This window comes from Plecotus auritus, assembly GCF_963455305.1.
Source record: "Plecotus auritus genome assembly, chromosome: 3".
Lineage (NCBI taxonomy): Eukaryota > Metazoa > Chordata > Mammalia > Chiroptera > Vespertilionidae > Plecotus > Plecotus auritus.
Window position 1 is genome coordinate 26,158,747 of NC_137772.1, and position 14,256 is coordinate 26,173,002.

General features: G+C 38.1%; 1 protein-coding gene across 1 annotated transcript in view; it reads right to left on the minus strand.

The window, feature by feature from the left end:
• Nucleotides 1-11,260: 11,260 nt before the first annotated feature.
• LOC308244584 (disintegrin and metalloproteinase domain-containing protein 18-like) overlaps nucleotides 11,261-14,256 on the minus strand; it is a gene marked incomplete at its 5' end in the record, with an annotated part of 102,764 nt that continues 99,768 nt past the window's right edge. The window contains one exon of the mRNA XM_080660725.1: nucleotides 11,261-11,409. The remainder of the gene's footprint in view (nucleotides 11,410-14,256) is intronic.

Here is a 14,256-nt window from a genome sequence, read left to right on the forward strand (position 1 = left end):
GTGCTCAAGCTCTGATATCTTATTTTCAGTCTCATGCCAGTAAGAGCTGCCTTTGATTAGCTTCAGGTTAGACCAGTGGTTGGCAAACAGCGGCTCCCGAGCCACATGCGGCTCTTTGGCCCCTTGAGTGTGGCTTTTCCACAAAATACCACAGCCTGGGCGAGTCTATTTTGAAGAAGTGGCGTTAGAAAAAGTTTAAGTTTAAAAAATTTGGCTCTCAAAATAAATTTTAATCGTTGTACTGTTGATATTTGGCTCTGATGAGTTTGCCGACCACTGGGTTAGACCTTCACTAAGGACACCTGGGAGGCTATCACAACACTTCTGGGTCCCTAATCTACAGAGCAACTGTGCTGCACCCTGCAGTTCCAGCCATTCCCGCTGCTGTGAACTCTGTGCTTGGCCTCCTTAACTCAGTGAAATGCTGCACTTTGTCCAGGACTCCAATTCTCTGCTGATGTCAGCAAATTCTCCATAAGTAGAGTAGAATTTTCATAAAATCAACATCGTATTTTCCTTACTTCTGATATTATAGTTTGGCATGTTCTGTTGATTTCCAGAAATCACTTTCCTCATGTAGATTGTCTTGTTTTATATCCTATATAATAAAGAGGTAATATGCAAATTGACCATCATGCCCTTACAAGATGGCTGCCTTGTGGGGATTGAGCCCACAACCCAGGCATGTGCCCTGACCGGAATCAAACTGTGACCTTCTGGTTCATAGGTTTTTTTAATCCACTTATCTGCTGATGGACACTTAGGCTGTTTCCAAATCTTAGCTATGGTAAATTGTGCTGCTATGAACATAGAGGTGCATATATCCTTTCTGATTGGTGTTTCTAGTTTCTTGGGATATATTCCTAGAAGTAGGTTTACTGGGTCAAATGGGAGTTCCATTTTTAGTTTTTTTGAGGAAATGCCATACAGTTCTCCACAGTGGCTGCACCAGTCTGCATTCCCACTAGCAGTGCACAAGGGTTCCTTTTTCTCCACATCCTCACCAACACTTGTTGTTTGTTGATTTGTTGATGATAGCTATTCTGACAGGTGCAAGATGGTACCTCATTGTTGTTTTGATTTGAATCTCTTGGATGACTAGTAACTTTGAGCATGTTTTCATATATCTTGTGGCCTTCCTTATGTCCTCTTTCGAAAAGTATCTGTTTAGGTCTGATCCCCATTTTTTGTTTGGGTGGTTTATATTCCTTTAAATGGTATTGATATATATTGAATGACATAAATATATAATGCACTTTGTGGCATAGTCACAGAATATTGGAAAAACACTTTAACACTTTTAAATTCATTCATTCCATGACTGTATAATTGGAATCACAAGTTTTTATAAATCAAAATTCTATTATGCTTTAAATATTATTTTTGAAAATGTTAAGAGGTACTCTCATGTTTTCAGGAGAAGTTGTTAACTTGCCAATAAAAAAACGACATGCTGCTCCTCATAAAAAAGGCCTCTTGATCAGTTTCTTCATTATTCTACCCCTCCTTATTTTAATTACCATCATTGCTCTTAAGCGAAATAAAATGAAATGTTGGAAAAGAGAGGAAACAATAAGTGAAGGGTAAGTAAAATTATTATTTCTTATATTTATATTGAAATGCATTTTGGTAATAATTCAAATGTAACTGAGAATATTACAAATAGGCATTCTTGGATGGATTGGATTGATGTGTAGAAATACTGAGTCTTAGTATGTAATTTGTTTTTTTAGATTGTAGGTAGGTAGGTACTCTCCATGTGCATAGAGGCCCAGAAAAAAACTGAAGCTACTCAGTAAATTCTCAATGCCTTTCAAATAGGAAGCCATTCAGTAAAATTGCTTTAGGAGGTTTTCTTTATTTCCCAAGAAACCCCATATTCAGATTAATAGAGATAGGGAAGCCAGTTTTGTGAACAGAATATGTAGAAGGTAAGAAAAACATAAAGAAAGCAAAGAATGAGGGAGAGAACACAGTATACTACCCATTTTACACATAATTAATATTGCTCATGTGTTTCTAAAGTTGGAATGAAGGTACTTGTACAACTTTATTCTGTAACAATAACAGCAATACAAGCCACAATTTTCTTAGGAAATATTGAAAAATGAGAATGCAGAATGAAAGATAAACAAGTGGGTCTCTTTATTCCATGCTAAAGCACAATGATTCTCATTCTTTCTTGTTTTAAAGTATGTTTTTATTGATTCCAGAGAACGAGGAGAGTAGAAGGAGGGAGGGAGAGAGAGAGAGATTGAGTGAAACAGAGATGTGAGAGAGAGAAACATGGATTAGTTGCCTCCTGCACACACCCCCACCTGGGAGGACCTGGAAACCTGGGCAAGTGCACTGACCAGGAATTGAGCAGGCGACCTTTTGGTGTATGAATAATGCTCAACCAAATGAGGAACACTGGCTGTGCGCCTTCTTAATTTTGGAGAAATAAATAAAATAATTATAGAAAAATGTATCAACACCTCTATCTCCAAAGTTAGTTAATTTTATTTATAAACAACTTAGCAGCAATTAATTAAATTCAATGTAATATTCTGCCTGATTTGACATTTAGATAATCAACAAACTATTATTAATTGACTTGAATATCTGGCATAAGTCTTCTTGTGCTCTTGCTTAAGACATCGTGGACAAATCTGAATAGTTGCTGGAAGTAAACCTGACTTTTAAAACAGATGTTATAATGGGGAATGATGGATCATAACTAAACTGGTCTTGACAGTCTAAGTTTTAGAGCAACATTAAGGAGCTTCAGGGTTGCAAGGATAGGTAGTTAGATTAACATTAGAAAGACCAAATATTAAATACTAGTGGCCCATCGCGCGAAATCGCGAGCAGTAAGCCGCCTGCCGCTTCCACGAGAGCTGGCAGGAGGGAGCCACACTGCTTCCACGGGAGCCACGCCACTTCCGCGGGAGCTGGGAAGGACCTGTGCAATTCCGTGGGAGGTGGGAGGGAGCCGCTGCCCCCGGGAGCGGGGTTGGGGGGGCGGACCTAGAGGTGCTCCATGCATCTCCAGGTGACAGGTTGCGCACGCAGCCCTGCCCCTCACCATGCGCAGCCCCGCCCACCCTCGGTCGTTACTGTGACACTGTAATGGACAATTTGTATATTACCTCTTTATATTTATAGATAGGATCACTGACTGGAATATGGGAGGCAAAGTGAATATTGGCATACATTGTTTGAGTAATGAGTACAAATATAGCTTGGTTACTGTTCTTGATTTTGCTTAAGACTGAAATGTTTCCAAACCTAAAACTAATATTATTTATTTTATACAGGTCTGTATCAGAAAACAGCAGTAGTAACAGCTACACAACATACACAGCATTAAAGGTGAAATGAAGGAATCAAATTATTGACAACATATCATTGCTGAGATAGTTTCTTTAATCTTTACAATATCTAAGTATGAGACATATTTTTCCATGTTTCACTATCATCATTCCTATTTGCCAGTATCTTATACTAAAACAAAAGCTAATTCAGATTTTGTTTTATAATCTTCAGAAGTAATTAATGTTAACCAGTATTAGTCAGTGATTTGTCAACCATTTTTTCTTTTTGAAAAAGGAGTGACTTTGAAGAGATTTAAATATATTTTTTAAATAGTTATGAATTATTATGTATCCTGCTCACTCACTTAATGTGCTAATTAGTAGACTTATATGGATTGTTTCCAAATATTTACATTTCTTCCTCACTAAAATTCCACGGTTATGTTTATTCTTGTTTCATAAATGAGAAAACAGACAAAAGAATTTAAATAATTCCCCATGTGTATAGAATTTTAGAAAGTTTTGGAGCTGGAGTTTAAGACAATCAGACGCAAGGGTTTAAACTAAAAACTCCACAATTTTGATACATATAGCCTATTACATAAATAGGGGTGGGGAATGGAATATACATTTAGTGAGGACATATTAGATCTCAAAGAAAATGCTACACGTACTCTCCAAGGCAGAAATACAATCACATACTCCAAGATGGAATAAAGTAGGAATCTGTATATATTTTTCAAATTTTAACTCATATGCATAAAGAAATCATGATATGACATCTACCATTTGGAGTAAATGCAAAAATTCAACCAAGAATGAGAACTGTGTTCATTCAATAAATTACATGCCATTCCTCCATATTGGACTTTGAGAATTAAGTCAATGTATCTGTTTCCTCATCTGCTACCAGAGAACACATTTATAACTCCTAAGCAGAATGTAAATTAGTCTTATTTCTGACTAGACCAATCTCTACTTCTTTGATTAGTCAATTAAAATCTAAATCTCAGGTGAGAATTTTGGCACTTGGCTCACTATCTTCCTCTCAAATCCTCCAATCACAGTCTCATCCTCATGCTGGATAACCTTCCCAAGAAGTAATCACCACCACCCAACTTCACTTATTTTCTTCTAGAGCTATAAACTGATCTTGTGATTTCTCTGACTTCTTCCAACTCTTAAATTATAAATTCACTATGTTGCTTTGGGTGATATTTTTTTTCCTGTTTTTCACAGCCTTCTCCTGCTACAAATACTTGATGGTTACATTAAGGTTTTGCCTCAAAAATTTCAAATAATGGGTTAGGCAGTCAGTCCATAAACAAACACATTTCATAAATTGATTATATAGTGTACTGGAAGTGATTAATCAGATGGGAAAGATTAGGGCGGTTGGGGTAAGTGGAAGAGTTGATGTTGATGAAGGAATTTGGTAGGAAGTTTCTAAAATATGGTTGACTTGGTAGGCTCTATTGAGCAAGTGATATGTAACCAAAGAATTGAAGGAGGTGAAAATATTTACCCAATTTAGATGTTTAAAAGAAGTCCCATGGACTCACAGGGTCATCTCACATGAGGCTTTTATTTAAATGCAAAGGATACAGCACAGCTAGGGAGAGTGCAGGCAGTAATGGAGGTCAGAGAGACACCTCAGGTACAAGGTCTCAAGTTTCCTTTTTAAAAAAATTTAAATAGATGATCATCAACCTCACTGTCCTTATCTTGGCAAAATGGGAAAGCAGACATCCAGCCTTTCCCAGAGTTAAAAATAGAGCTTTACCTTTTCTGCAATAAATCAATGCTGTCTTACACAGGGATTCAGCTGGCAGAGCTATACTTGCCTATAACTGGGAAGGAGCTTTGCAAACACAGGAAAGATCCAATGAAAGAAAAAAGTCAGGAATGTTTGTTAAATAACCGTGATGTCAGTTTATCTGGAGCAGAGTTTAAAGTAACAAAGACAGAGTAAAAGTGGAGAAAGCAGTTAGTGGAGAATTCCTGCAATAACCCAAGAGAAAACAGCATGTTACCTCAGACCAGCAATAGTAAAAACGGTTTTAGGAACCAATTTTTAAGATGAACTAACAGAATGAATTAACAGCTTGGTTATAGAGTAAGAAAAAGTACATAAATAATGTTTATTGATATAAAGCAGAAAGATAGGAAGGCTAAAATGTAAACCCAGATCTGTTTCTAAATTTGTGCTCTTAATACATTTTAAATTTTAAAATGTACATAGGTAATCATGTGCCAAGACAATTGTCTTGTGTGCACTGGTTAGGATTTACATTTTCTCATATATGATTGGGAACATGCGAAAGAATTTCTGAAGCAGTACTTGAGGAATTTAACATGATATAGTTTGCTGCAATGAAGCAGGGGAGAATTCAGTCAGATTCAGCCAGCACTGGAGATGAGGGAAACAGCTAGGAGAGTATGGAATACACAGGAAAGATATGACAAGGGCAGGTTTGGAAGAGAAGAAGAGATCAAAAAGTTTTGTGAGATAGAGGTAGAGTTGATTAAGTAGTGAGTGATGGATATATTTGGATGAATATATTTGTTGTTCTACAAAGAATTATGAAAATTAAAACATTTCTGACAAATGATAATGACACCTTTTACTGAACACATATTGTAGAGTAGGGATGAGGTGGAGGAGAGTGAAGTGTGAGTTCTGTTTTGAACATGTGTCTGTGGGACACCTGTTGGATATGCACAGAGAACTCTTGGAAGTACTCTTCTGTAGACAAAAATAGATCAATTAATCATCATCATTATTTATTTCTTCTCATATTTTCATTTTCATTGTTATCCTCTCTGTTTTCCTTGTTGGTGATTTTATTTCACCCAGATGAAGCATGGGGACTGTGTATGTGAGATATTTTATAAATACCAATTTATAATATAATTTTAATATGGCTAGCACAAAGGATTCAGGAAAAGGAAATGGGTTTACAAATTTTGTGGAACAGGCATAGATTGTGACAGTATAACCAGTGTCTTATTATACCAAATTCTATGCCTAGATAGATACATAGTAAAATTAGTTTTATTAAGTTAAAATTTAACATTTCTTTTTTCTATACTTTTTTTTTACAGCAGTGACTGGGCAATAATGTCAAAAAGCCATAGGTTGGAGAAAATATAGTACCAAGAAGCTCACCATTAACTGGCCTGATCCAAAAATGAAAAAAAAAAAAATCTGCTTTCTTTTTTTCTCCTTTTGTTATGGCTTAAAGCTTTCCGTGTCACAAACCAAAATAAATCCTGCGAGTGAAAGTATGTAGGCTTGTGTCTGCTGATTCTTCTACCTGCTGGCGTCCTTTAGTGGAAAATAAGTGGTTTTGCCTCTTTTGAATGTGGGGGGCTGTTCCATCCCAAGGAGGACGTTCCTTTGTCCACCGTAGCTGCCTGCCTCAGGTGCCCGTGGCCACGCTAACTGCTCCCATCTCAACAGAGGACACCCACAGCCCACATCTCTGCCATAGCTTGTGATCCCCTTCCCCATCCATCCCAGGCTTTGGATTGGAAGTGTCGCCAAGTAAGCCCAGCCCCAAGCCCCCAGAGAGTCACTAACATCCCACCCATCTTCAAGGAATTGCTCCCACCGAGTTCCTGGTCATAGATAACTATTCTGTCTCCAGGTCATACTTTCTTGGCCTCATGTAACTTGGGATCTAGGCTATATCTTTGTCCTTTTGGGGACCTGGGTTTGCTACTTTTTCTTTACTTGAAGCTGAGCTTTTCTGGGTAAGATTTTCTTGCTCTCGTGTTTGTTGCCTCTCCCCATCTTGCTCTTACTGCGATAGGTGCACTTCTGTTCAACCCATTATACCTGGGTTAGAAACCATCAGCCTCCCTGGAGGTAATTAGGAACTGGGCATTCTCTATCAGTATGCAAAGATGCTCCTGAGTCAGGGGTGGGATATCCTTTTCTAAATGTCCATCAACTATGGAGGTAATGATGCTTTTGCCAGAGTAATTTTAGAAAACTTGAAGGGATCAAAGCCTGTCTGCAATAAGCAATGGCTTTTGAGAACTTACCTCTGTTATTAAAGATTTCATACTAGAGTATACCTATGTAAGTTTTAATTGGGTTGGTTATTTTATTGCTATTGAGTTCCTTATATATTTTGGATATTAATCCCTTATCAACTATAAAATTTACAAATATTTCCTGGCATAACATAACTGGTCTCTTCAGTCTGCTAATTGTTTCATTTGCTGTGCAGAAGCTTTTTAATTTGATGCAATTCCATTGTTTATTTTTGCTTATGTCACCTGTCTTTTGAGATCACATCCAAAATACTGCTGTCCAGACTATGATCAGAAAGCTTTTGCCTATGTTTTCTCCCAAGTGTTTTAGAGTTTCAGGTCTTATGTGTAAGTCTTTAATCTATTTTGAGTTTATTTGTGGATTAAGAAGCCAGATCAGGGTCCCATTTTATTCCTTTGCATATGAATATATTGTTTTCCTAACACCATTTATTGAAAGGCTTATATATTCCCCAATGTGTGTTCCTGGCAGTCCTGGGCTGCTCCCATCTTTTAGCTATTGTGAATAATGCAGCTGTAAACATTAGTGTACCGATATCTAATTGAGATCATGCTTTCAATTCTTTTGTGTGTATACCCAGAAGTCAGGTTGTACTGGTCCATCCATATGGTGATTATTCTATTTTTAAGTTTTTTGGGTAACTTTTTCACAGTGACTGCACATTTTACATTTTACATTGACACTCTTTGTGCAAAAATATTCCAATTCTTATACATCCATACTAGCATTTAATATTTTCTGTGTTTTTTTAATAGTACCCTTCCTCATTGGTATGAGGTGATATGACATTGTGGTTTTTGATCTGCATTTCTTCAATGATGACTGATGCAGAGTATCTTTTTCACATACCTTGTGGCCATCAACAAGGTACATGAAAAAGGTACATCTCTTTGTTGGAAGTTCTGTTCCGGTTCCTTGGACATTTTGACTCAGATTATTTGTTGTTCTTTTTGTTGTTGAATTTTAGCAGTTTCTATATAATCAGAATTTTAATCCCTTATAAGATTATGATTTGCAGACAGATATGTGATTTGCAAATATATTTTTTCATTGTGTGGGTTGCCTTTTCACTCTGTAGGGTCCCTTGATACACAAAAGTTTTTAATTTTCATGAAGTTCTATTTGTCTGTGTTTTTCTTTTATCTGTGCCTTTCATGTCATATACAAAAAAAATCATTACCAAAGCCAACCAACTTTGTGGAGTTTTTTTTTTTTTTTTCTGTTTTCTTTGAAGACTTTATAATTTATTTTCTACACTTATGTCTTCTATTAGAGGCCTGGTGCTTGAAATTCATGCCCGGGGGGTCCCCCTCAGCCCAGCCTGCACCCTTTCCAATCCTGGACCCCTTGGTGGATGTCTGACTGCCGGCAGTCGGACATCCCTCTCACAATCCGGGACCACTGGCTCCTAACTGCTCACCTGCCTGCCTACCTGGTTGCCCCTAACTGCCTCTGCATGCCTGCCTGATCACCCCTAACTGCTCCCGCCCTGCTGGCCTGATCACCCCCACACTGGCCTGGTCGTCCCTTAGTGCCTCCACATTGGCCTGGTCACCACTTACTTCACCCCCTGCCAGAGTGGTTGCCCCCAACTGCCTCCCCTGTGGGCCTGGTTGCCTCACGCAGCCTGTTGCTCGGTTATTTGGTCACCCCTCACTAACCCCCCTGCCAGCCTGGTTGCCCACGCAGCCTGCTGCTCAGTCGTTTGGTCACCCCTCACTAAACCCCCTGCCAGCCTTGTTGCCCCACGCAGCCTGTTGCTCGGTCATTTGGTCACCCCTCACTAACCCCCCTGCCAGCCTGGTTGCCCACGCAGCCTGCTGCTCGGTCATTTGGTTGCCCCTCACTAACCCCCCTGCCAGCCTGGTCACCCCACACAGCCTGTTTGGTCGTCCATTCGGTTGTTTCAGATGTGATGGTCACTTAGCCTTTTATAAATAGATTGCTTTTGAGTTAATTTTTGTATGTGGTGTTAAGAAAGGGTCTAATTTTTATTCTTTTGCATATGAATATTCATCTTTTGCTACACTATTTGCTGAAAAGATAGTACTTTCCTTTATTTTGGTATCAGCAAATTTTATTTTTTTTCTTTATTAAGGTATTACATATGTGTCCTTATCCCCACATTGCCCTCCCACACCCTCCCCCAGCTCGTGCCGTCACCTGCCTAGTGTCTGTGTCCACTGGTTATGCACGCATACAAGTCTTTTGGTTGATCTCTCCCCTTTCCCCCACCCTCCCCTGCCTTCCCTCTGAGGTTTGATGGTCTGCTCAATGCTTCTCTGTCTCTGGATCTGTTTTTGTTCATCAGTTTATGTTGTTCATTATATTCCACAAATGAGTGAGATCATGTGATATTTATATTTCTCTGAATGACTTATGTCACTTAGCATAATGCTTTCCAGGTCCATCCATGATGTTGCAAATGGTAGGAGTTCCTTCATTTTCCAGCAGTGTAGTATTCCATTGTGTAGATGTACCACTGTTTTTTAATCCACTCATCTGCTGATGGGCACTTAGGCTGTTTCAAAATTAAAGCTATTGTAAATTGTGCTACTATGAACATGGGGGTTCATATATCCTTTCTGATTGGTGTTTCTGGTTTATTGGGATATATTCCTAGAAGTGGGATTACTGGGTCAAATGGGATTTCCATTTTTAGTTTTCTGAAGACACTCCATACTGTTTTCCACAGTGGCTGCACCAGTCTGAATTCCTACCACTGTGCATGAGGGTTCCTTTTTCCCCACATCCTCACCAGCACTTGTTATTTGTTGATTTGTTGATGATAGCCATTCTGACAGGTGTGAGATGGTACCTCATTGTCATTTTGATTTGCATCTCTCAGATGATTAGTGACTTTGAGCATGTTTTCATATGTCTCTCAGTCTTCTGTATGTTCTCTTAGGGAAAAGTGTCTGTTTAGCTTCCTTTTGTTAAGTTGTATGAGTTCCCTGTGAATTTTGGAGATTAAACCCTTATTTGAAATAGCATTGGCAAATATGTTCTCCCATGTAGTGGGCTTTCTTGTTGTTTTGTTGGTTTCTTTTGCTGTGCAGAAGTTTTTATTTTGATGTTAGTCCCATTCGTTTATTTTCTCCTTAGTTTTCATTTCCTTGGGAGCTGTATCAGTAAAGATGTTGTTACGACATATGTCTGCTATTTTGCCGCCTATAGAGTGTTCTAAGATTTTTATGGTTTCTCTTCTTCCATTTAAGTCTTTTAACCATTTTGAGTTTGTTTTTGTGTATGGTGTAAGTTGGTGATCTAGTTTCATTTTTTTTTTTTTTTGCATGTAGCTGACCAAATTTCCCAGCACCATTTATTGAAGAGACTGTCAAGAAAATTTTTTTAATTGCAACTATTTTTGTAACACCATCATCATTGGTATCGGTCCCAACCTTCTGTGATGCTGTAATTTGCAGATGTGATGTTTAAGAGTCTGCAGTAAGGAAATGTGTGAGCATTCCACACACGCATACATTGTGCCACTCCAGGAAGAGGCCCCTCTCATGTGAGAGTATTGCCCTACGACTGTCCAGAGACCTGACTGGGTGAGGAAGTGCTGGTCTCAGGATCCCATCCAGGCTCTCTAGGTTCCCACTGCCCCAGCAGCAGGGTGCCCTCTCCTGCCAGTGCAATCAGGTAAGTGAGGGCCAACTGCCCCAGGCCTGCTCTGAGCCCTCCAACCACTAGCCCCACCAGCTGCAGCCTGATCTGAAACTAGGTGGCTCTGAAAACACACGGAAAGCTCTCCAGTCCAAAAGGCAACATTCAACTGGCCCAGGGACACTGCTGGGCGACTGTCCTTATGGAGCTCCCCACCCCCTTAGGATGTCACAAGGTCGGCCCCGCCCACACCCCCACACCAGCCAGTGCTCACACAAGGGAGAACAGGGAAGCCTGTCTCCTGCCATAAGCTTTATTTCCCCCAAGCTGATATTTTAAAGGTCTTCAGGGGTCACTTTCTCCTCTAGAAGATGGCCATTGTCTGGAGTTCTTGGCAATACTGAGTCCACATTATTGCTTTCTGGTACAGTGGTTGAATTGCTGTAGTGAAGGAAAAAGAAACAGAAATTCATGATATGCTTAGTAGCAGACAATTGTCTATTTTAGCCACATCTATTGCCAGGTTTCTACTTAATCTTAGGTCAAGCCATACACATACAAGCACAAGAACTAAAAATAAAAAATCAATACTACCACAAATAAGTTGTTTTCTTAGAAAACTAAGGAGTCCTAATAAGCAACTAAACATTAAATGTGCATATGTATTTTATTTAGTATTGATTTATAATAAATAGGAAGCAAAAAATTACAACTTTAATAATTCTCAAAAACAATTGAATTGTTCAGTTTGTCCATGTTTGTTTCTTAGAAAAATCTAAGGCTTAGGGAAACTAAATGAAAGTCTAAATGTAAAAATTTCCCAAATAATATAGCGTTCACACATTAAAAATCAACAGAATTAATTTATAAAAGAACTTATATTTCATGTTTGAATATACAGGCTGGTGACTTCTTAATTTCATTATATTTAAATTTGTTTTATGATAATTTTTGTGGTAAAATACACATAACATAAAATTTACCACCTTAAGCCATTTTTAAGTTTATAGTTCATTGCTATTAAGAATATTCACATGGTTGTGCAAACATTACCACCAAACATATGGAGAACTTTTTGCAAAACTGAAACTCTATACACATGGGTTTCTCCCATTTCTCTCTTCTCCAAACCCTGACAACTACTTTCTACTTTCTCCAAGAATTTGACCACTCTAGATACCCCTTACAAGTGGATCTACAGTATTTGTCTTTTGTGACTGGCTTCCTTCATCCAGCATAACATTCTTAAGGTCCACCGATGTTGTAACTTGTGTCAGAATTTCCTACCTTTTCAAGGCTGAGTAATATTCCATTGTGTGTATATACCACATTTTGTATATCTAGTCATCTGTCAATGGTCAGTAGCTATTTTACTCCCATCTTTTAGCTATTGTGACTAAAGCTGTGTGCAAATATCTTTTCAAGATCTTGTTTGCAATTATTTTGGATATATAACCAGAATATTGATACAGTAAAAAGGCAACTCAAGAAACTGTAGAAAATATTTACAAATTATATATATGATAAAGGATTAATATATAGAACACATGGAGAAATGCTACAACTCAACAACAGCAATAAAAATAAATAAAAAATCTGTTTCAATAATAGCCAAAGTACTTGAATAGACATTTCTCCAAATAAGGTATACAAATGACCTATGATCAAATGAATAGATGTTCAACATCATTAATCATTAAGGAAATAAAATAATGCAAATAAAAAACCACATGTACTACCACCTCACACCCATTAGGGTGAATACTATAAAAAACAAACACAGAAAATAAACTGTTTTTAAGTGTGTGAAGAACTTGGAGATCTTGTTCATTGTTGGTGGGATATAAAATGGAACATACTCTAGGAAATACAATGTGGCAACTCTTTAAAAACAGAATTACCTAATTGCCATTTTTAAAGGATTTTTTTACAAGACATTTTAAAACATATCACCCATGGCAATTTTGTGTGTATACCTTACAATCAACATTTATAGAGAAAATTTAAAAAATGATTGCCTTTCCTGTTTGTTAACAGAAAAAATATACAGTTTTTAAAAATTTATTTTTCATGCTTTTCCCTAAATATTTGAGCAACTTTTAATAATTAACATAATAACATATAAGCTCAAAATAATAATGTCTGTTTATTTTACTAAATTATTTGCTTCTTAACCATGCTTTTGTTGTGATATATATAATCAATTTTATATATTATATATATCATCTGATAATATCACTGATGATACATAGATGATATGTATGATATGTATTGATGTATATATAAAATGTATATATTGATTATATATCATAAATTTTATGTATCATCTATATATAAATATCATTTATATATAGTTTATATATAATTTAATATATACCATCAATACAAATTGATAATATATATTATTGATGGCATGATAAATATTAGTCATTCATGATTTTTACTAAATCCCTGATTTTCAATTAATTCACCAAAAGAGAAAATATTATATAAATTATTTACCTATCATTTTCTGATTGGAATGGATCCTTTTATAATTTTTTAATGTGCATGATGATAGACATTAAAATCATTTAAATTCAATTCAATAGTTATCTTTTATTTTTCAGTTACAGTTAACGTTCAATATTATCTCTCTATATATAAAAGGCTAATATGCTAAGTGTCTGACCATCCAACTGGTCGCTATGATGTGCACTGGCCACCAGGAGGCAGATGCTCAACGCAGAAGCTGCCAAGCTGCAGTGACTTGGCAGCAGTGCTTCTCAGGTGATGCACCCCGAAACTAGGTAGGAGGGAGCCCCATTCCTTGCGGGGCCACATGATTCCACCTTCGGCCGTGGGTTATGTTGTTGCTGAGGCACCGTCGACCCCCAAATCTGATTTACTGCACACTTGTGTTTGTGTTCCACACCCTGTACAACAGCAACTTTGCAGGGTGCCTTCTCGCACTCTGGAACCCCTTGGGGGATGTCGGAGAGCCAGTTTTGGCCCAATCCCACAGGCCAGGCCAAGGGACCCCACCTGCTGGAGGGATCCCTCCTTACTCTGCAGATGCCTGGGAGGGACCTTGGGAGGTTCGCTCCAGGGCGTGTCCAGCCCATCTTACCCAGTCCCGCCCCACTGGCCACCTTCTAATTAACTTATTTTCAACTAGAGGCCCATTGCATGATATCCGTGCAAGAATAGGCCTTCTTTCCCCTGGCTTCACTCCCAGCCGCCAGGGAGCCAGCATGTCCCCTCTCCCGGCCCTCCCGGGAGCCGGCAAGTCCCAGCTCCCCAGCCCAC